Consider the following 22,758-nt stretch of genomic DNA (forward strand, 5'->3'; position numbering starts at 1 on the left):
TTCCGCGGCCTTCCCAGCCCGCTGAGCGGTGGGAACATCCCCACAGCTCTGGGCTCAGAGCACACTTTTGCTCCCTACTCCATCCCTCGTGCCTCCAGCAAATGCAACGTGAAGCAAGGGCTGTTCCCCAGGGCCTCTGCCAGCCTCCGCTCCGGGGCTGGCCTCACCATCAGCTCCTGGCTGTCAGCTGCCTCCAGTTCTAGTCCCTTAGAGGACACCGTCACTGCAAAAATCAGATATTTAACAAGAAAAATAGCATGGCACGTTCCTTTGCTGCGTGCAAAACAACACTCAAGTGCTAGCATGAGTCTCCCCATTTCCGAAGGGAAGAAGCTTCACCCAGCACAGGCTTTCTGCAGAGCAGCCCCCAGAGGGCACACAGGACAGCACGGGTGGGCAGCAGGGCTGGTCCCCCGGCAGAGTGCCCGGCCAGCAGCACACAGAGGTGAAAATAAGATCAGAGATTTGTCTTAAATTATCTGTAGCATCAAAACTCTTCTGTGGTCTTATGACGGATGTGAGACCAAATCTTGGCCCCAGTAGTATCAGACAAAAAGCTCTCCTTAAATTAAACATGGAGCTCTTCTTTCATCCTGCAAAGGAAGGACTTTGCTGTAACAAAAATAACTGAGTGAACAGAAAAAAAGACAAATGAGGGTAAAGGTAGGGTTGGAATTAAACAGAAAAAAAAAGTAAATCACATCACTAATTGACTCAATTCCTGGATTATAAAGCCAGAAGGCACCACTGAGATCACTCCTCCTGACCTCCAAATTCATGCAGTCTAGAGGACTTCCCAGAATTAATCCATGCTTTGAGCCTAAGAGCTGTGGCTGAACTAGACAATAACTTTGAGAAAAAAATATGTCTTCATGTAGTATAACCTAAGAAGAATCTGCCAAAATCCTCATTACTTTGTGGAAATGGCTGAGTATCTAACAGGCAGAACTCTTTTCTGTCAAATGGCTCTTCAAAGAGACATAAACTTTGTGCTCCAACTGCCTGTTAAACTAAACTCCTTGAATAAACTAATGATGGACACCGAGATCTTTTCACTCCAAGGCATGCTTTCTACCCTGTAAACATCTTAATAGCTCTTCTCTGAACCATTTCACACTCTGTCTGGAAGTGGCCACAACACCAGCATTAGCTGCACAGGCAGCACCACCTTCAGCAGCCTCTGGTGGGACCTTCTCGGTTTGTGTTAACCCCAACTAACTGCATCATCTTCAAGTATATATTCCCTACTGCTCCTCAGCACAGAAGCACACACTACAAAACAAAACAACAAAACCCACCACATATAAGATCAAAACCTGGACAGTTCAGGACTCTATCATTAACTGCTGCTGGTAATAGTATATACTGATTTTCATCAGTAAACTGTGAAGTGTCTTCAGAAAGTGGTTGGATTCAGTATTGGTATTTTGCCAACTGGGAATGTAAAGCACTGCAGCTGGCTGACATCTCTGGGGTTACGCACCCTGAGGTGGTGGCAGAGTCAGGAGCAAGACCTAAGGCTCCAGAATTTAATGGAGCACTGAATTCACCAGCCACACTTCCAATTGAAGAGTTCTCTACTAGATGTAGCGTTTTTAATCCATTCAATATGCATCATATATTAATTTTCCAATATTAATTTGGAATCATTCATTAATTTGGTGTCATATTACTTGCAGTAATCAAAATGTCACACTACTGAAGGACAAAAGCCATACAGAAGTCTACCACTCCAGTTTTGCTACTTTTAGCAAACCAACTTGCAATCCCATCAAAAAATCACATTAAATTTGACAAGATTTGTTTGCACAAACATCTATCGATTGGCATTAATTACGTTTTCCACCATTAATTCTTTATGAAATGAGTATGAGCTAATCTATTTCATTATTTTCCCCAGACAGAAGGAAGTCTAGTAATTATTTAGGTCACAAGATTTCCTTACTTCCAGCTTTCTGAAAGTTCATCGTCCAGAACTTAATAAAAGCCACACTTAATTGAAGCCTCTACTTTTCTCTATTTATTAAAATGCTTTGACCATTAACATGTTTTTCCATTTCCTAAAGGGTACAGGCCCAGCTACTGTCTGGTGCCGAGGAAAGCCCACCTGCAGCGCTGCAAACCCCAGGATGTGGGACAAAGCTACAGAGAGGTGTGTGCTGGTGCAAGGAAATGGGACAGGGTTTTTGGAGTGGTTTTGGATTGTGCCTTGTGCCAGGCAGATACAAGGTTGCATTTGGGAAGTTATCGGGTAGAATTGTTCTTTGCTTGTAACGTTAATTTCAGTTCTACAAACTTTCTGCTGATTCGCCCAGGGACACAGTGAATATCTCTTAAGAGCTTCATGCCTCATTTTACATCTTAGTAATGTTGGAAGCATATCTTTTAGGAGCATTATGAGAATTAATTAGCGAATGTTTCCAAAACTGTTAGGCAAGTGCATACATTATTATTCTCTTCATGCAATCTATTTCCTTGCGACCTACTCTATTGAGCCAGAAGCCAGGATTCCTCTGTGGCATCCGAGCAGGATGTCTTGGAGGCAGTGGATCAATTACTTGCTAAGATTCAAAAGCCAGAAGGCTCCTTGGACGGCTCCCACAACGCCAACTCTCTCTCTGCAGGCAGGGACTCGGTGCCCACGTTCGGCAGCTGACATGCAGCGCTGATATCCTACTCACTAAATCCAGCCTGCGCCAGAAGCGCGGCGACAGACCGACGGCCCAGCACCGGGGGCCGTGCAGGGATTGCCCTGGCAGCTGACTGGCCTGAAAGGGAAACACATTCCTCTCTGTTCCTGTGTACTTGCTGCTAACCATCAGCTCTGAGCCCAGAATCGTGAGGTTTCTACCCATTAATCGGCTATGAAAGCAAAAGGGATTTTGTTGAATGGATAAGAAAACTACTTATCCATCACCGAAGTTTACTTTGTCATCTTGCACTATCCGAACTGTTTCTCCTTCAAAGGCCTTAAAAACAGCTTTTGCTCCTGTGAAAAGCATTATACAGACTTCTGGGCAGTTGGCAATTATAATTCTAGTGATGGTTTACCTGCTTTTTTGGGCAAACGAACAAATTGCACTTTAGTTTCCAATACTATCATACTTAGTCTGCTCTTGATTGAATGCAGGATGCGTAGCTACATTAAGAATTAATATCTAGTTTTAATATGTTTTCCAGGGTCCTGCACAAGACAACTTTTTCCTTTGGCAACCTCAACGCCCATAAAATCCAGACACATGCTCTTTTTTTCCCTTGAAAATATGAAATGCTATTTCTTCTGACATTGTATGTTAGCTAAAGGAAGCGTGCTATGCACTTGGGGATTGATTAACATGAAGTGTAAAAAGAAGGGGAGGGTGTCTTTTTCTAAGGAATTTTTTATACTTTTTGGTAGAAAAATCAGACTCCAAACTTCCAGCTGAAAACCTGATTGGAAACAGAAATTCCAGCTCAGAAGTATTCTGTGATGACTCACGAGAACAATAGTTTAGTGCTTATTGCTTCCAGTTCCCTTCTAATGGCCAGTTTCCACATGTGGACCACCAGGACTGGGATCAGAGTTGCCTTCTTTTGGGAGTATTTTCATTATTGGCTGGATATTTGCTCGCACCAGATCCACAAACTGAATCAAGAGGAGAAAAAGTGGCAAGTAGAAAAAATTGCTGTATGGGGGAAAGCAGATTGAGAGGTCCTGGCATGCCAAAGGAATAAAAATCATCTCTCTGGATATGTTTGATATATCTGTCAGAAGTCCCTGTCTTGGGATGCGCTGTGTAGGTGAGGAAATTAAACATCATGTCCAGAAAAACCAAATCAAAACTCCGCTATAACGCATTTATTTCCTGAATCTCATGTTTTGAGTCAGGTTTGTGATTTGCAGGGACCTGAATTGTGATATTGGATTTCTTTAGCTTGGCAATGACACAGATACACCTAAATCTCCTTCCTCCCTACCTAACTCAGCTATGGAAAGGAGGCCCTGGAGGGCAACAAAGTCACAGCAACCCAAACAATGGCTCTCACAAGCGTCATCAGGAGCACTTCTGAACTGTGACTTTCCAGTTCTGCAGTTCTGAGCAGTCTAAAGTATTCTTTGTAAATGAATCAAAAACATTGTTTGGAAAAAATCCCACACAAAACCCCTCCATAAAATCAGTTACAGTAGCACATTTTCCATCAGCCATAATAAAAGTAATGTTAACGTTTGCCTTCAAGGACCTCACTGCATCTGCTCAGTTCAGAAAGTGCAGGCAGAGAGATGGCCAACTCCTCCATCTCACTTGAAGGTCACTGAGCTAAAAAACAGACAAACTCTCTGACTTTGTTACAATAGGGTAAGTCACATGATTATTTTTCTCCACTGTACAATCTATGATATTAATTCAAACCCAGTATTTTCTTATGCATTTAGCAATGAGGTACAGTAACTTTTGCTCACCTGCTCTGAGCATGAGAAAGTTACTACGACAAATAGCCATCACCCATTCAGTTTTCCCTACATAAACATCACACAGTGTAGCTTTGTTCAAAAGGCAATATGCATCATCAGAGATGGCAGTTGAGAACCACCTGACCCAGTGCACACCAGCAGATCAGCTTTGCCCTGGAGCCTTTTGCCAGCCTGGCACGGCCCTGCTTTCTCCCGGGAAGTGGCACAGCATGGGAGTCGGCGAGCAGTCAGCCCTGGCACAGCACCACCAGCTCCTTCGCCCTGTGATCAGCAACGAGGATGAGAAGAGACCCCAGACATGCTGGCACTGCCATGCCGGAGGCCAGCAGTGCTGCTGCTTTAGTGCTTTTGAGGTTACCTTGGCATGCACCACACTCAAAAGACAAGATGAGTCCTTATGGAATGACACCTTTTACTCTGTGTTTTATCTTGAGTTTTTACCGCTTGATAAGTACAATTCCAGAGGCTCCCTGGGCCCATCCTCAGGGGTGGGAGCCTTGCAGCGCCTGTCCTGGCTCCTCTGCTGATCCCCACCAACTGTCCCAAGGCCCTTGTTCACCACTGCAGTGACCCTGGGCACATGGGCTTCTCTCTGCCTGAAATGAGGAGGCACCTCGCAAACTCCTTTTGCAGGAAAAACTAGTTCGTGTGAGGAACTGGCAAAAGCTGATAGCGTTTTCTTTCCTACCAGCTGCTTCCAAACGTGAAGCTGATGCTTTGGAGACAAAATGCTCCATTAGCATACCTATAGTGAATTACTCTTCTACGGAATAGTAGTTTGAACCCTTGCAAGGTCTGTAAGGCTTTTTTGTTTAGCTCCTTCTTGTCATGTGAAATCACATGAAGTCTGAGGATTTATCACAATATTGCCGTCTTTTAAAAACAGATTCGTCATTATTATTCCTGTTCAGGATATTTCCCTCCTGTATTGGTATGTGGAGTTTGTTGTAATTGTTTATTATTTCTACAAAATGTCTCGTATTACGAAGAACAATTCTTACGTATTTCACGCCATTAAATTGACCATAGAAAACATTTACATATGTCTGGCAAGAAACTTTTGTGAACAGATTCCAGTGAAGTCCTAGTTAAAAGAACTTTATGTGCAATAAAGTTCTCAAAAATATTAAAAATCATATTTAAAGCATTCTCATAAAAAGTATATTGAGAAAAGACAAGTTTAATTCTCAAAGGCTCCATTATTGAAGCAAAAATTAATATTTGTACTGTTTCTAAATTGGAATAAAATTGCAAGGATGCAAACACTATCCTATATCATAATCTATAAACCAGTCACAAATGTTAAATCAACTGTAAAAATGATTTAAAATCTACATGACTAATTTTATTAAACTGATTTAAAATCACATTTGTGCTACCTTCATTTATTAACTGTATTTCAGATAACACTGTGTTTATAATGGATTTGCATGAATACAAATATATACGGAGAAGAAGCTGTCTGTTAGAAAGGACAAGACCTTTCCTCTTCTGTGTATGTTTTCTTAGCACTCGCTTGTGGTAAACAGAAACATATAAATTAAAGATGAGAGGCCTTGTTAGGTTCTGCAGTCAATTCTCTGCAATTTTATGGTTGTTCTCTTCAGTTTGCTTATTCATAATACAATGAATTTTGTTCTTTGTTCCAGCTTAGAAAGCACTTCACAAATATTAATTAATATCTGCAAAACTAGCCATTTCTAGTATCACTGTGGCTTCTTGCAGATGGAAGAATTGTGGGCTGTGGCTTTCCATTTAGCTCTAGAACAGATCCAACTAAATCAACAAAGCTATTTCTGGTTTACTTTGGTGAAGCCAATTGGACTCAGCAGCTGATCTCAAGATAGATAGAAAACGTTACATGAAACTTTTATAGAATCATAGACTGGCCTAGGCTGGAAGGGACCTTAGAGATCATCTAGTCCAACCTCCCTTTCATGGGCACGGACGCCTCTCAACTAGATCATGATACTCAAGGCTCCATCCAACTTGGCCTTGAACACCTCCAGGGAGGGGGCAGCCACAACATCTCTGGGCAATTTATTCCAAAGTCTTGCCACCCTCGTACTGAAGAATCTCTTCCTAAGGTCCAATCTAAATCTATTCTCCTTCAACTTAAACCCATTTCCCCTTGTCCTATCAGTGGACACTCTTGTAAAAAGTCCTTCCCCAGCCTTCCTGTATGTTCCCTTCAGGTATTGGAAGGCAGTTATTATGTCCCCCCGAAGTCTTCTCTTTTCAAGACTGAACAATCCCAGCTCCCGCAGCCTGTCCTCATAGCAGAGGTGCTCCAGCCCCTGGATCATCCTTGTGGCCCTCAAATTTTAGGGAGCTCACAAACTGCTGCTGGCTTTCCAATTATCATTTCCATGTCTTGGAAGTTAATTCCATTGCACGCTCTCAGCCTGGGGAAGAGGCAGTGCCCTGATATGGTCCGTCACCCCAGGGATGGGTATCATCACGGTGAGTCCATGGCAGGACAGGGAGGGGCCACAGGAGTCCCAGATCCCTGAAGTATGAAACTATCAACCGTGGCAAACTTCTAAAAAACAACAGTGAACATTTTAATTGCAAAACGTACCTTGAAGCTTTCCAGATGGGAGAGAGTTACAATATAAATGCCCTTCACATCCAGATCAGAAGAAAACACAGGTAAAGGTAGGCTTCTCTATTCTTCTTTTTTTTTTTTTTTTTAAAAAAGGATATATTTTGCTGTGTTTTTTCTAATTTCTAAATAAAGGATTTTAAAAGACAGAGAAAAAGCTGCAGTGCTTTGGAGCCTGAGGATAGGCACACACGTGGTGGCCATGATGTTTGGGGTGTCAGGGTCTGTCCTACATGTGAGCTGCTGGTGTCTTGTCTGGGTGGTGGCACCAGGAGGTGACACTGCTCCCTGCTTAATGCTGGTGGCTGGGAGCCTCTCCTCCCACCATCCAGCCGCACTGAAATCAGTGGAAGTTTTCTAAGTGTTTGTGAAAGAAAGAGACACAAAGTTTTCTCACAAACATCATGAATAGCGATTCCACAGGAACAGGGAAAATCAGAATGTCTAGCTCTCCACAGGGCAAGATATGTGTCTGTTTGGGTTTTTTCTCCCTTTAGTGTATCCCTAATTTGAAGCGTATGTCCCTTCACAAAGAAAACAATTTCTTGCTGTCATACCGTGAGACATTACAAAAACATTAAGGATAATTCATGTGCAATTTAAAACAGACCCCACAGAGCAACTGGGTGTCTAATGACAGCACACTGCTCTGTGACACCATGCATCTACGGATGGTCCTTCAGCCCCAGCAGCCCCCAGAGAGGCGTGTGGAGACATCATGTTTGCTGTCAAGATGGGGAATGCTGCAATATTTGCCTTTTTTGCTGCATGGCAAATTATCGGTAGCCCCTCAAAGTGACTAGCTGAAGCTCTTACTCCACACAAGGGGCTGGTGGTCAATGTCTGAGCCTCCCCCACCTTTCGCAAGGATGTCCCACATGGAGAGGACAGAGGTTGGCTGCTCTCACGGCAGGGCTTGGTGCACACTGCCAGCAGAGCTGGGAGAAAGCGCTGCTGGGATGTGTCCTCCTCACCATCTCTCTACCAACAGGATGAGGACCAGAAGGCAGGAATCACCATCCTGTGCCCTATCAGAGGGGCTTGTTGCCTCCATCCTCTGTAGGGACACCACCAGCCCCAGCTGGGCCCAGACAAATGACAAGAAACCCTTCAAGGGGTAGCAGTGGGATCAGGTGTTGGTCAAGGTCCAAGACCATAGCCCTAAGCCAGAGCCTAAGCGTCAGGGCTTGTGTTTCCCCTTTGCTCTGCCCCTCCTGCCCCCTGGCCTCTGTAATCACACTTTCTGCTTTGAACTTTTCCAGGAAGGCACATGTGAGCTTGATATAAAAGCATGAACTACCTCCAACAAAATAAATTTTCTAGAGTTTTGGCTCAATAAACCCATTCAAGTGAAACACTGCTGGCCTGTCTATGCCCTGCTGAAGACAAAACACCCAGCATCACATCTGTCTTCTTAAATCTGCGGATTTCAGCAATCCTTTCTTTCAAGTGTTATCTCCTCACCAGCACATAGTGACCTTAGACATAAGGAACAATCAGCAGGATGCATGCAGATAAATATTCTAATGCAGTTTATCTTAGAGATGCTGCAAACATGTTTGCAAGACAGACACAGTTACTGCTCCTTCAAGACTCCGTATGACCTTTAACATCATTTCCCCCAAAAGTTAATTTCTGTGATTAATGCAATATACTGAAACCCATAAATCTGATCATTTGAAGGATTCAAATTAGGAATTATTGACAGCTGATAGAACAGAAGTGCAGAGATGAGGCAGATTTTCTCATCTGTCCATCTAAATGTTGGAATATATATTGATTAAAATATGACATGGTATAGAACCCACCATAAATCTAAACTCTATTAGATTAACACAGGCATTCAATTAACATAAAATGACAACCTAAGAGAAAAGCCTTGAATGTTGGCCTATCTCAGTTTATAATATTCTAACCCACCTACCTGGGCGAGTTTTGAGGTAAACAGTGATGTGTGACTGGTTTCACCTTGGCTCAGTACCCACAGGTGTAAGCTGAACCCTTGGGTGGGTATAAGACCAGTGCACTGAGGTTGCGCTCAGATTTTCTAATTGAAAATACTCAAATATTCAAGCTAGCATGGAGCACAAAATTATGCCCATGACAATAAGGCCACCATTTTAAAAAATGACCTGTTTAGTGTCTTGATTAGGCATGAAAGCCCTGGACCTAGAAAGTCCCTTTTGCTTGAAGTTACTTCAACAATGATTCCTTCCATCAAAAAGCTGAAATATCACCAAGTACAAAGGAAACATTAACAGTAGAGTGAATTTCCCAGGTAGAAACCATGAGAATGGCAAACATATGAAGCAGGACAACCCTCCTCTGAGCAGTGATCCCAAGCAACTCCCAGTCCTTACATGTGTTACTTAGTAAGGTCCAGCTGCCAAAACCTCTGGCCTCTAGAAGTGCAGATTTTATTCCACTAGGTCCATAAAATGTCGCAACGAAGTTCAAAATTTTCTTTGTACCACATAGACCAGAGTATGCTGCCTAAAGTACCCAGAAGAGACAGCTTCAAACAAACAAATAAATAAATAGATAGATTTTAAGCTTTCTATTATCTATTCAAAATAAGGAAGCTGGTAGACAAGTGTGGGGAGATAAATGCCATACAAATGTCCCCATGACGGGAACACAGGGGAGGCTTGTCCTCACGCTTGCCTGGCACCCTTGCTGAATGGATCTCCTTTGCACAAGCATTGCCCGGGACAAAATCCAATCTCAGTGATAAGGTGCAAATTTTTCTTGATGTGTAACTGATTGGGGCTGGGAGTCTCCTCACTGGATAGGCATGGAAATATGAGGGGAACACTGGCATCTGGGTTAGAATATTGCAGAAACCAGAGTTTAGGATTGATTCTCACAAATACACATAATTTTATTTTAGGTGGAGCTAGAATCGCTCACATGAAGCTCTCAAAGACTGTAAAAATAGTCTGGGAAAGTCTTCTCATGTGAAAAATTGTCAGTTATTACCTAAATGCCTAGTTTTCATGCCCTGGCTTGGAGCACTTATACACGCAGAAAGGCACATTCCTCTGCCTGTACAGGCTCAAGGTTTCCCTCGAGCTGCTAAAAGCCTTAAGTGAATCCTATAGCCCCTGTGCCCAGCTGCTCCACCGCAGCAGTGTCATTCCTGACACGGCTGCAGTTAAGCTGGCTGAGCCCCTCTGTTCCTTTCTCCTTCCAGACAACTCATCCTATCAGGGCCACCTTTTGCCAGCCTTATTCTTTCCAGTAATCAATAATTACCTTTCTCTGCTCCCACTGATGACTTCTGGAAGGGGTAGCCTTATGTCACTGCAGCAATTGAAACCATAATCTGTGCTCTAATGAGTATTTGTCTAGGGTTTACAATTGCAAATGGAAAAGTGTTAACCCAAAGTCCCTGCAGAAGTTGACAGGGAAAGGATGGCTGGAGCTATACACAAGTGGTGAAGCCTCCCAAGAAGGAAATTACTTTGTGTTACTACTCTGCATATTATGTTCACATTTTAAAAGATACTAATTTTCTCTCTTTCTGTCTTTTTCTCCAAAGTACCACTATTTAGGACTACAGATTCATAATTGCTCAGGAAGACCATTGTCTGTGGTCTCTTAGTATGTCCATTATATTTAATCTATCCTCAAGTCTCTATTCAAATTAACTTTCTAATATTTTTATTATAAAAGTCCATACTTTCTGTGAAGTTAACTTTCACATTACATTTTCCCCTCAAAGAAAATCTCGAGCTCTCAACCAAGAATGTTGCAAACCAGCAGTATGTGAAATAAGCAAGCTCAAAACCTACTTTTAAAAAAATATCTGCATGTAGATTTGTTATATCTTCAGATTTTTTATGTTGCTTACTTGTAACAGTTTTGAATAACTGGTTGAAAATTTACTGCCCTGAACTGAAAAAATAGTTTTGTTCAAAATAAATGTGCAGAATTTCAACAATTCTTTCAACAGCAATCCCATTTTTTTCAAACTCAGCAGTTCAACCTAACTGGCTTTCCCCACCACAATCAGATGAAAAAACAAAGTCATTGAAAATTCCTTAATGAACTCTGCTGAATGGGACCAACAGCAAAGTGTCGGAAAGGCTGCTTGTTTGGGTGCGGGTCAGGGATCCCGTGAGCAGCGAGCTACAGATACGCCAGGAGAAAGCCTGATGCAGCGAGATTGTCAGCCTTGTCCCAGATGCAGCTGTTCCAGCCTCTACAAATAAGATCTGCTGAAGTGCTCAAACTTCTGCATGTTTTCATAAATCAAACTAAACCCATCTAGGTTGGTTTTTTTTCCTTTCTCTTCTACTTTTATGCTTAAAGGAGGCCAAGAACCGAGTGAGCACATAATTAGTATAAATGGAATCTGAATTGTGGCCTCACCCCCAGAAAACAGGGGCTTCTTGAGATTAATTGCAAAAGCAAAGAAAATAACCCACTTCAGTTCAAACTGTTTCTGAAGTGCTGTGGTAAGCTCCATATGATACGAATACATAACCTTCTTATGATAAATATACAGAACCGATGCTTTTAATGTGTCAGGGGGAGAAAATGCAGTTCATCAAGGACTGAAGCACTCGAGGTACGCAGAGAACATGCCCACCTCTTGCTGCGCTGCGTACGTGATGCGTGCTGCGGGCCCTGGATGCTGACACTGCCTCTGGGACATAGCCTTGTCCCAGTGGAAACCCCAAATTCCTCTGTCATTGCTGTCCCCAGCGTGTGAAGCCAGGTGGGACGTAGCACCCAGGTGGAATGCAGCACCTTATCTCCCCTTCTCACCCATTCCCCAGCAGATCCACCGTTGCCAACTCTCTACCAAAACTTCTTTTCCTGGCTGAATGCTATGAGGCTTATTTGTGATGATTGGCACCAAATACCGCTGAAGGTATAAAATTGTGTTGTGGCGAGTCAGCTAGGTTGCTAAGCAAAATAATTTGAGCAAATTGAATAAACAAGTAAGCAAAAATGTCTTGCAACCACTCATTTGCTAAAAATACACTACTCCTCATACTGAATACCTTTTGTGCAAACCAACGAGATGGACAACAGGTTTGAAATAAAAAATGAACTTGATCCCTTTACAGAGATTTTGGCAGCAGAGCCATGCTGGGGTCACACTGACCCTTCATACATTGCCAGCTGAAAACTCAGAAGAGTTTTTTCCTTTGGAAAGAGAGACAGACATAAACCAAACCTGAGATCCTGACAGATTTGAGCAGTTACACTGCAATGGCTACTAGCAGGCCAGCATGTGCTCTGCTCTTGTGCCCTTCTCCACAGGGATGAACCCCTGGCAAGAGGAGCTCCATGGCAGAGCTGCATCCAATGGGCCAATTAAGGCAGTGTACCCCAAGGCATTAAGGCATCCTGTACCCCAAGGATGAATATGGATATCTCTCAAACTACAACCAACATCAGAGCAGAAGGAAAATGCACACCCAGTACATAATCCCGCTTTAAGATGCATGGGAATGGATCATTACTTTTCACCTAGAAAGATCTGCCGTAGCTTTAAATGTGTGGCACCGCCATGGTGTTAGGTAGTGATTAAGATAAACATACAGGGCTTTCACAGCAAAGATGGCAGGAATGATTTTTTTCCACATTCTGAAGTGGGAAATACTATTGACAAAGTTACTGCACATCAGCGACACTCTGATGACACACATCAGTGGATCTGGATGCTCTGAGTTACTGCAAAAAAGTAACATAAATCTGGAGCACTGTCTTGCATTTCACTGATACACTTGAGTCCTAAGCACAAGATCTGGTGGAAGTCAGATTTACATCAGGAGTAAGATATTTTTTCTTCCTACTACCTACAAGAAAGTAGCATTAGCATCATGATCTACAGTGGCACTTGGTGGGACTGTGGTCACCCAAGCTGCATCGACTTACGTATCCAGGGGTTCAGCCCCAACAGCTCTGGGACAGAGAGTCAAAGAAAACCAGCGGAGCTGCAATTCTGACAAGGATAGATTATGTATTTGGCACCATATGCCTCTACTGGAAACATGTAGCAATGTATCCTCAAGTTGGAAGGGAAGACAAGATGAACAGAGAGGGGAAAACAAGTGAGGGAACTGTAATACCATGGGCTTGCTGTGCGCCAGAGATTGTTCGCGGTGGGGGGAAGGGGGACATCAAGGAAAAAAGCATCATTGCTTGCCTGAGGCGGCTCTGGGTTTACAAAGAGCACCTGAAGCCGAGCTGGCTGGTTCGCAGAGATGAGCTCAGCTCTTGACAGAAAGATGAGACATACTTTGTGTGTGATTCCAACTGCACTAACTTACATCAGTATTGAATTTAATTTGAATAATGTTAACAGTCTCTCAAACCCTTCAGAAAAGAAGCAGTTTAATGTCTGCAACCTACACTAATGCTGGAAGAAAAACGACATGCTATTGTGTGTTCAGACATCCATAGTATTTGCTATTTGTTTGGAGTTTTATGGAGTTGGGAAGACAGATGGATTTTTTTTTTGTTAGAGCAATGCAAATGACAGCAACATTACTGGATGCCTCGTAGGAAGTCTCAGTGTGATAGCAAAGTGTCTAGATGTGAATTGTAAATTGAAATCAAGCTCTTAAATTGAAGAAACACGAACTAGATTGAGTATGGCTTGGAGGAAAGCAACTTTCTCAATGGCCTGGGGTCACACTTCACTACAACATTATCTTGATGTAAACCTTTGTAGTCCCACAGAGAGTGAACCCTGAGTGTAACGTTGCCCCAGGCTGGGAGCTGCTGCAAGGGCGAGAGCAGAGGGTAGGACAGGGAGTGGTCAGTCTGAAACAACTGAAGAGGAAGCATCTTCGTAGACTTCCAGTAGGGAAGAGGGAATGGGACAGTGACAGCTGTCGGTAGTGGTTAATTTGTTATTTAAGTGTGAAGCACGGACATTGCCAAGAAGAAAATTATCATTTACCCCAGCTCCTCGTAAATTACTCGGGACAAAAAGCTTTCAAGCCATGAGAGTGTGAGGTGCACACTGCAAAAAGCAGATCACTCCTCAAGACTTGTGTACTGGGAGGCTGTTTCCTCTCTTCCTGAGCTGCACTAACAACCCAGGCACTTCACAACCCCCGTGCTCCAAACCCAGTTTGCCTGCGCATCTGCAGCAATAGGTGAGCTTCCACTTTTTAGGGACCTTAGGTTAAAAAAAAAAAAAAAAGAAAAAAAAAAAAGGTGGTGTTGCTCCTTGTTTGTGGGTTCCGAGCTCCCTCTCGTGGCTTCTCTCGAAATTCCCAGCTATTTCCCGAGCGCCCCGAAGCCAGTCGCGATGTTGAGCCCGGATCTGGCTCCCCCCAGCACCGACTTCACCAGGGACACAGGGTCAGGACATACCTACGGTTCAGCTCAAACTAGCTACTATCACACAACCTTCATCTTGAATAAAATCTGCAAAGTACCACCAGGGAAGAGCAGAAAAAGGAACTATGATACCCATAAAATATCTTACAGCACCTACTTGCAATAAATCCAGTTAAAATCAGGACCTACAATGTCAGGGAAGGTACTTGATAATCAAATACATATAAACATCTCTATGCTGAATACTCCAATATTGTAGTAAAGGTTCCTCTCTTGAACACACCTTTCTAGAAACTGTTTTGTATGAAGATGAGAGAGTTGTAAAACTCAGAAGTGGAAATGTAGCAAAATATGCTGCAGAAAATACAACTTTTTTGATATGATCATTTTTCTTAAAAGAAAAAGGTCTTCCTTTTACAATCTGCAGCTGAGTTCCTTTAAATGCTTGTTGGATATCACTCCAAATGCATACAGCCAGGGAAGTATGCCTTACAAAACTAGATACATAGTTCTTCATTCAGACATAGAACTATTACTAAACAACAAAAGATGGATAAGTGGCTATGAGGAATGTGTGTCTTTCAAAGGGGAAGCTACCAGGCTAAGCAGCTCAGTACATTTGAAGTCATGGGAACTACACCAAAGTCAGAGTAACTACAGTTTCTAAGAAAACGTCTCATATTCTACAACTGGAATACTGTGTCCTTTCTTACAAGTCCACCCTAACCACAAAGTGCACATGATATGATTTTGTGTGCATCATATAAATTTTGTGTACATTAGCATTCAGAGAGCTCTGCATTGTAATGAAAAGAAGGAACCAAAATGTTCAAGTTACACAAGAAAGAAAACTTATAAAACTGCCATCTCATGAATGTAATTTATTTGTTTGGAAAGACAAAGCATGAAACATTCCCACAGACCCACAAAGTCTTCACAACCACAGGGCAGGAAAGCACATGAATATGCCAGGCAAGAAGTTTTCAGTCCCTGGTGCCTCAGCTAACAATGGGGGAGCCTTCTCAACCAATTGTGTTCTTGCTCCTCATTGCCGGGACCTATGAGGAACCCAGAGATACATTCACAAGGTTTCCTCTGCTAGACAGGGGCATCTCAGATAGTTTTATCCACAGTATGAAATGCAATCACGCTTCTCCGTTTTATTTCATTACAGAAAGGAACACTGAGTTTTAAATATCTCTTGGACTATCTGTTCCTGTGTTAAGGCTGAAGACCCTGTGGGTCTGATCCCTGCTCGGTCCCCATGTGTTGCCTGTTCTAGTTGAGAGGTGTCACTGCCCATGACAGGGAGGTTGGATTAAATGATCTCTAAGGTCCCTTCCAGCCTAGGCCATTCTATGATTCTGTGATTCTATGACCCCTCTCATTTAGTGCAAGCCCTCAATAGAAGGATACTTATGAAACTTGTAAGTAATGCCACAGGCATAAATATTCAGAAAAGCAGTAACCTTAGGCAGGTCATCTCAGTGTAAAATACTACAGGTCAACATTTAGGAGTAGGAGACTAGCTCCAGGTGGCTCATATCTCATGGAACTGAAAGAATGGAGAATAAATTAAGAGATAATAATTGCTACACTCCAGGGATTTTATGTTATTCTTCTCTTACTTACTACTAGTCTACTCAAGGTAAGTGGAGCACAGTTCCACAAACGATTACAAAAGGGTATTTCTTCAAACGTGCATTAAGAAGTCAGAGCTGAAGCAAAGCTATCCAGGTAGGTGGACGTGTGTGTACACAGCGTGCGAAATCCTGAACATACGCGATCTCCAAAAATAGGACATCTCCCTCGGTAAGGAATCAGAAGAAACAGTGCAATGAGATCACAGCCATTGATATGGAAATCAGTTTACCTCACGGAGAAACATCTCCTTGAAGTAGTTCCTAATTTTTCACCCAGCCCAACAGAATTGCTTTCCACTCCAATAGAGAAACTTGTGGGAAACAAGGGCTGACAGGGGACAGCTCTGAGGCACGCTGTACCCTTACCACTCAGGAGCCTTTGTCAGTGCACATCGACATTGTTTGGCACTCCTGGCTACTGAGAGCACACCTTGGACAAGGACACGCTCTGTGCCCCTGTGTAACCAACCCTGCCAGAGCTCAACAGTGGGTAAGGGCTTGATGCTCTTTGGTAAAGCTAAAACAGTATGGGGCTGCGGTGAGGGGGCATGGAACACACTGGGGAGGGGGCAACGTGCTTATAGAGGAGGGAGAAAACAGCGAGAAGGAGCATTGCCAAGCTGCTCCTACCCATAATTGGGCACCCAAACCAGCACATAAACATGCATTTATGTTTCTCGAGAGGATGTGATTGCATGATTATCTGAATACAGGATACAGACTAAGAGCCTGAAAACAGCATTCCAGATATGCGCTATCTAGAAATACTTCTATTTTTAAAAATAAATCTGTTTTGCCTCATCTGCTTTCAGAAAACTCTGGCTACCAGAAACAGGCAAAATGAGTTTAATGAACAGTGACCTCACTAACAGCAGACATCACTGTGGTCATGGCCATGACTGGGTCATCTCTTGCTCAAAGCAGCAATACTTCCCTGTGAAAACAAGTTTTTATCCAGTATTTTTAAAATAAGTTGCTTCAAAGAGGAAGGGAATCAAATGCTGCATCCATTAGGGATGAGTACTAAGTGAGCAAAGGCAGCGGGGAGGGACTCTTCTTTCAGTGAGCAGCTATCTGGCAGGAATACACACCCAAGATGTGGGTTGCTCTCTCCTCAGCAGAGCAGTGAATTCAGGCCAGGCCTCCTGCATCCTGGATAAGTTTTCTAGCTGCTCAACTGGTGGATAAAAGGGCTGTCATCTCCTTCTCTGTCTTTGTGACAGTCTGGCCCTGCATGGCTTTTCTGTTTTCCTTTTTGCTTTTTTCCCCCACTCCCTAGAATTGCCTCATTTGATACAAAAACAGTATTTTCTATGTTTTGCATTATTAAGCAAACTGGAAAAATAAATACTTTTTGGTTGAGATTGATTTTTTTTCTGCAAGACAGCCAAACCAAAAAGTCAATTGTTAGCACAATCATAATAGGGACAGCAGTCTGCACTCAGCATTGTGGGTTACAGAGCAGAGTGGGCCAATACCACATCCCAGAATTCAATTTCCACTTCCAAATTTGGTGAAAGAAGAGATACAAAATGATATGCAACCCCGGACCCATAGACCTGCAAAAATCCTATTTCCTCTAAATTTGGTCTCAGCTTCACGGCTCAGGTCCCAATCTACTGCATACCCACATTTGCTCCATGAACTTTTGCTCCCTCCCCAACTTGATTAAGAGCAAAGAAAGTAACAGATGGATCCATGCTGTTCCTTTGTAGCCGAGAGATTAATGTTTGCATTGCATCAGACTGCGCGCGCTCACACAAGGGAACGCTGCTGCTGTCCCTGCAACCGGCACCTGCGCCCGCGTGCTGCAGTCGGTGACTGAGGCAGAAAGGCTATGTAAGGGAATGCAAACGGGCTATTGGTTGCCTTTTAAATATACAAAATGTTGCAGAAGCATGACATACTGTGAAAAATGGCCATGCCTGGAATAGCAAACTTTGCTGCACTTTGCCACTCACCACTGGCAGCTCGCGCCTCTGCTGTACGTCACACCGCTAAAAGGCTGTCGCAGAGCGCGTCCTGAGGAAGGGTGTCAGTAAACAAACTTAGGGGTTTTTTTTTCCCCTGGTGTGCTGAACCCATGGGTAATATCAACATGAAGACAGAAAGCACACCAAAATGCCACCAGCTTCTGCCACTTGTCCTAAAGCAGCAGGGACCCAGTCCTGGGGCGAGCGCAGGTGCCCCTCGGTCTCCCACACGCCACTGTCCCCAGGCAGTGAGAGGAGCTGCCTCTGCACGTTCTATGGCCAGGGTCTGACAAAGCAACGGCACAGTATCAGTGGTGAGGAGAAGAAATGGTTTTGTCTGTGGTATCAGGGATTAGATGCTGTTGGTGCCAAGCTGCAGGAGCCTGGAAAGCCTGAGCCGCCAGCCCTCCCAGATCTGGACTGAATAGGGCTTTGAGTAACTTAGAGCTTAAAAAACTCAGACACACGCAAGAAAAGAACAAACAAACAAAACAATCCCACAACCGACAGACCAAACGCCAAAACCTTTTAAAACAGAAAGTAGTGTTATTCCTGTAACTTTCACTGATTTACCCGCGTCATCTCTTCCTTTACCCCTGTGCAACAGCTGCTGGCTTTCCCCTGTTGTTACAGCAGGTTTTTGTCCCATGCCCTGGGCTTCAGACTGGTTACAGAAAAGGGACACGAATTCAGAGAAACCTCAGTCCAGCAGAGCCACACCAGCTGGGCTGGACCCAGGGGACTGGGATGACACCGGGCGGGCTCAGGGGCTGAGGGTGTGCAACACTTGAAGCGGAGCCCGCCATGAACTACGAACACTCATTTTAGCTTCTTGCTGTGAGAAAGGATGGACTTTATGTGATTTACTGCGCAATCTGTGAATTTTAATAACTGCTACCATTTTATCAGGACATCTATCATACTATATCTTTTGCAGCTGTTGAAAAACAATATTGGTGCTTTCAAAGCAGTTTCATCATAGATTCAAAAAAAAGCCTAAAACAAAATTGAAAAACAAAACCCAGCCATATGCCTACTTGACCTAGGATACATAAACCTGTTGTTCAATCCAGAGGAGGGATTACAGCATTACTTTTTAGTAAGTTGCTTTTCATATGGAAATTTCTTTTCACAGTAAAGCTCTGTATTTCATGGCATCAACATAAAAAACATCCTTATTTTTAGTTCCCCGATCGTGGACATATAGATTTTTATAGTGTCTGCAAGCATACATTAATGTTAATTTCCCCATTCTCCTTTGTACTTTGTTAATGTCACAATCTGCTGTAAAACCTTGCCAAGTTTCTTAACTGTCATGTTAATTCCGAGACCTAGTCTGCACTCTCTGACATTTCAGGACAGAACATGGCAGTAAAAATAGATTAAAAACAGCTTATAAGTATTATAAAATCTAGAACTTTACAGATGGTGGAATTATATCTGCTGAATGGAAATCTTAGCAACCCAGAACACAATAAAATTAGAATAGCCTATTGATTTCTAAGACAAATATTTTCAGAAGTAGTGTAATCGTATCTGAAGAGTCGGCAAAACCCACAAAAATGTAGGAAAGTTGGGTGGTTTTTTTTCTTCTTTTTTAAAAAGCATCACTGTGAATGTGCATATCGTGTTGGTGCTAGTATTAAGTTTCAAAGCTTTTCTGTACCATATAAATAAAGGACATAATAAGATCTTGATTTTATTCATGGCTAGTTCAAAGTTCACACAAATTATGTCACACAGGGGATTTGTCTGAAGGTTTTGGCATTATAGAAATGCATTAATGTACTTTAGATATTAAATGACAATGCCACATGGTAAGAAATTTGCGCGAATGAACAGGAAATTAGACACTGTTTCTTTTTTTTATATATAACTGATTGCTAAAGAATGCGCTGTTTAAATCCGTACTATCCATTTCAAAGGGAAGCTTTTGCTGATTTCAGGAAGTTTAAAATCAGCTAATCAGAAAGTAATACAAAGTTAAAGTTAAATATTTTTTTAAAAGGAAACTGTTTCTTTAAAAAAAAATCCTTTCCCCTTTTCTTTAAGGAGTACTTATTATTTCCATCATCCTTGTTGAGTTGTTGATGAATAGCTCACATCGTTTGCCAAGCTCCACCCTCTGTCTTTTTTCTAAACCCTTTACTCATTATTTGCTCAGTCTTTTTCCCACAGCCTAGACAGCCTGTCAAGGCAGCTTAAATAAAACACTGTATTAACATTAGGAAATGGCATTCAGTTCCCAATTGATCTCCTAATACTTTATGTTGAAATGATAATTGGTACAGTCTTCATTGAAAAAAAAGAGAGAAAAACTACTTTTCAGTCACCACAAGGTATTATCTTAGCTGATGTATTCACAACCAAACAGATACATTTTTAAAATCTCCCCATCTGCTGGAGGCTGCAGTTCACAATTCTTTTCAGCTGACATAATCCAGATTGATTCGTTCAGCAGATAAAATTCAGGCCACTTCTGCCCTTTATAGGAGCAACATAATACCAGTCTTTATTCAGTAACAATGTAACATAATGGGATCGGAATGTGCAAAATGACTGTTCTTAAATTACTGTGACACACAAGGGTCCAACACAAGCTGTGGTTTAATGTAAAAAATCATTAGGCACAGATTACTAAAGTGGTCCTGCATTAACAAGGTCAAACCAAGACTGTTTATGATATTTTTCAGGAGGGGGGAAAAAAAAGTTTTCTAATATCTAGATTATGAATGCATTTTTAAGAAGGAAAAAATATGCAGTTTTTGTTTTTGTTTTTTTCCCATGAAGAAAGTGCTGTTTATTCAATAATGAGTGCAACAGTTAAGGATTCTATAAAGACCTTTTCCGCAGAGCCAAGTTAATCTATTACACACTGAAGCACACACACAAAAAATCTAAATATCAAAAGGTTGTCAAGAGAGTTGCCAGAAACGAGTATTTCGGTGCACTGCTATATCAAACAGATTTTGAAGACCGTCAGAATATTATTAACCCATTACAGCTCTTTTCTTTTGATATAGCCAGAGACCATTAGAAAGAATTTAGCAACTTTCCACACAGCTGCAGGGATTTTGCATCTGCGTAAATAATTTTTACTTAACAATACATCCCTCACATGCTTACAAATCAACCTATCTGCACAAAAAAGGCAAAGTGAAGAGACAGTAAATTGCATCCCTAATGGATGGGTCCTCGCACTCTGAGAGTCTAATGACCATTTAAGATCACATAATATATGGATTTTCTCTGTACAGTTATTTCTTCCTACTTGATTAAATCTAAAATTTGATAAGTCTTACTTAAGAAATCCATTATTATATCATCACACATTGGAATAAAGGAATAAGTAAACAACTATTGCCCGATGTAACAAAAAAAACTGTTGGTCTTTTCCTCTTGCCTTTGACTTGGAGGCTCACAGCACACGAGTGAAACCCAGCACCACAGAGACGGACCAGGCTTGCTCATGCAAGGCAGCTCGTGTCAGCTGCTGACGGAGGCTCACCCAGAAGAGTCAGCTCCTGGGAGGAAAGGTGGTCCTCGGGGGAAGCAGCGGAGTGACAGCCCTTTCTACCCTCCTTTGTATCTGGAGATCCAGACCAGGTGGCTCTCATGGGAACACAGGGGTTAAAATCCCCACATTCCACTTTCCCATTTTGACCTTGTAAACAGTCAAAGCAGAATTTCGCTGTCCCTTACTACTGTGCTAAACTACTGGAGTTGGGTAATTGCTGAAATCAGCTGCTTTTACTTAAGCTACTGCTCTTTTGTGATGGATGTACAAGCAAGGAGTGTATTTTAAACAACTGTTCAAGGAACATGAGACTTCCCTCTTTGCCTGCCCCATCCCCATGTGCCCATTTAATGAACTGACAGAAACAGCCTCAAGAAATGAGCTAGAAAATGACAGCTAGCAAACTCCAAGGATGGCTGGAGAGGAATGCATCCATTCCGAAACTCAGTACAAACATATCTAAAATCTCTGTACAGGTGGGGGATGGTCACGCCCAGACCCTGCCAAGGTTCCCACCGGCACAGCAGCCAAACTACTGCCAAATCAAGAAGTGCTCTCATGAAATATTTCCATCTGAAGAACTCCCACAATTTGTGTAGTTTTACCACAAAATGCTGAAAGGCTTCCCAGTCAGCTCCATCCAAAGCAGTGTGAAAGACGAATTTATGAAAGTTCATAGGCAGAACATAAAACAAGCTATGTCCCTAATGTCTTCTGAATAACCAATGTATTTAAATGACGTGTGTTCTGCTAAGCTGAACTTCATAATCACAAAAGATTGTAGTTTTAAAAAATAATGAAAACTAACTGCATAACTCCAACAGTCTTGGAAACTCATTGCATTCAAATATTTACATATTCTAGTGAACTTAGGATGTCAATTTTGACTGCACAAATCCAATAACTGAAACATATGGCCTTGAAACCTGCAATCAATATAAACCTTTTAGAGCCCAAGCTTCAAAAAGTTATATCAAATATATATTTGATGAGAAGAAGGTTAATTGAATAATTGATTACTCAGTTACAATTAAGCGCTCTTCAGATATTTTGGGAAATATGGAGATATAATAGTGATAGATATTTATTTGTTTATCAGCTATCCCTGATTTATAGCTATCATTTATTTTTTACTTCCTAAGTCAATTTTTACATTTATATATTTTAACAATATAGTCCCTGGTGAGAATCAATATACAGGTTTTTTTCCACCACAGGACTATCAAAAGCCAGCCCAGAAATCCATATTACCAATTCAG

The sequence above is a fragment of the Apaloderma vittatum genome, unplaced genomic scaffold (genome assembly GCF_000703405.1).
Source record: "Apaloderma vittatum isolate BGI_N311 unplaced genomic scaffold, ASM70340v1 scaffold17682, whole genome shotgun sequence".
NCBI classification, from domain to species: domain Eukaryota; kingdom Metazoa; phylum Chordata; class Aves; order Trogoniformes; family Trogonidae; genus Apaloderma; species Apaloderma vittatum.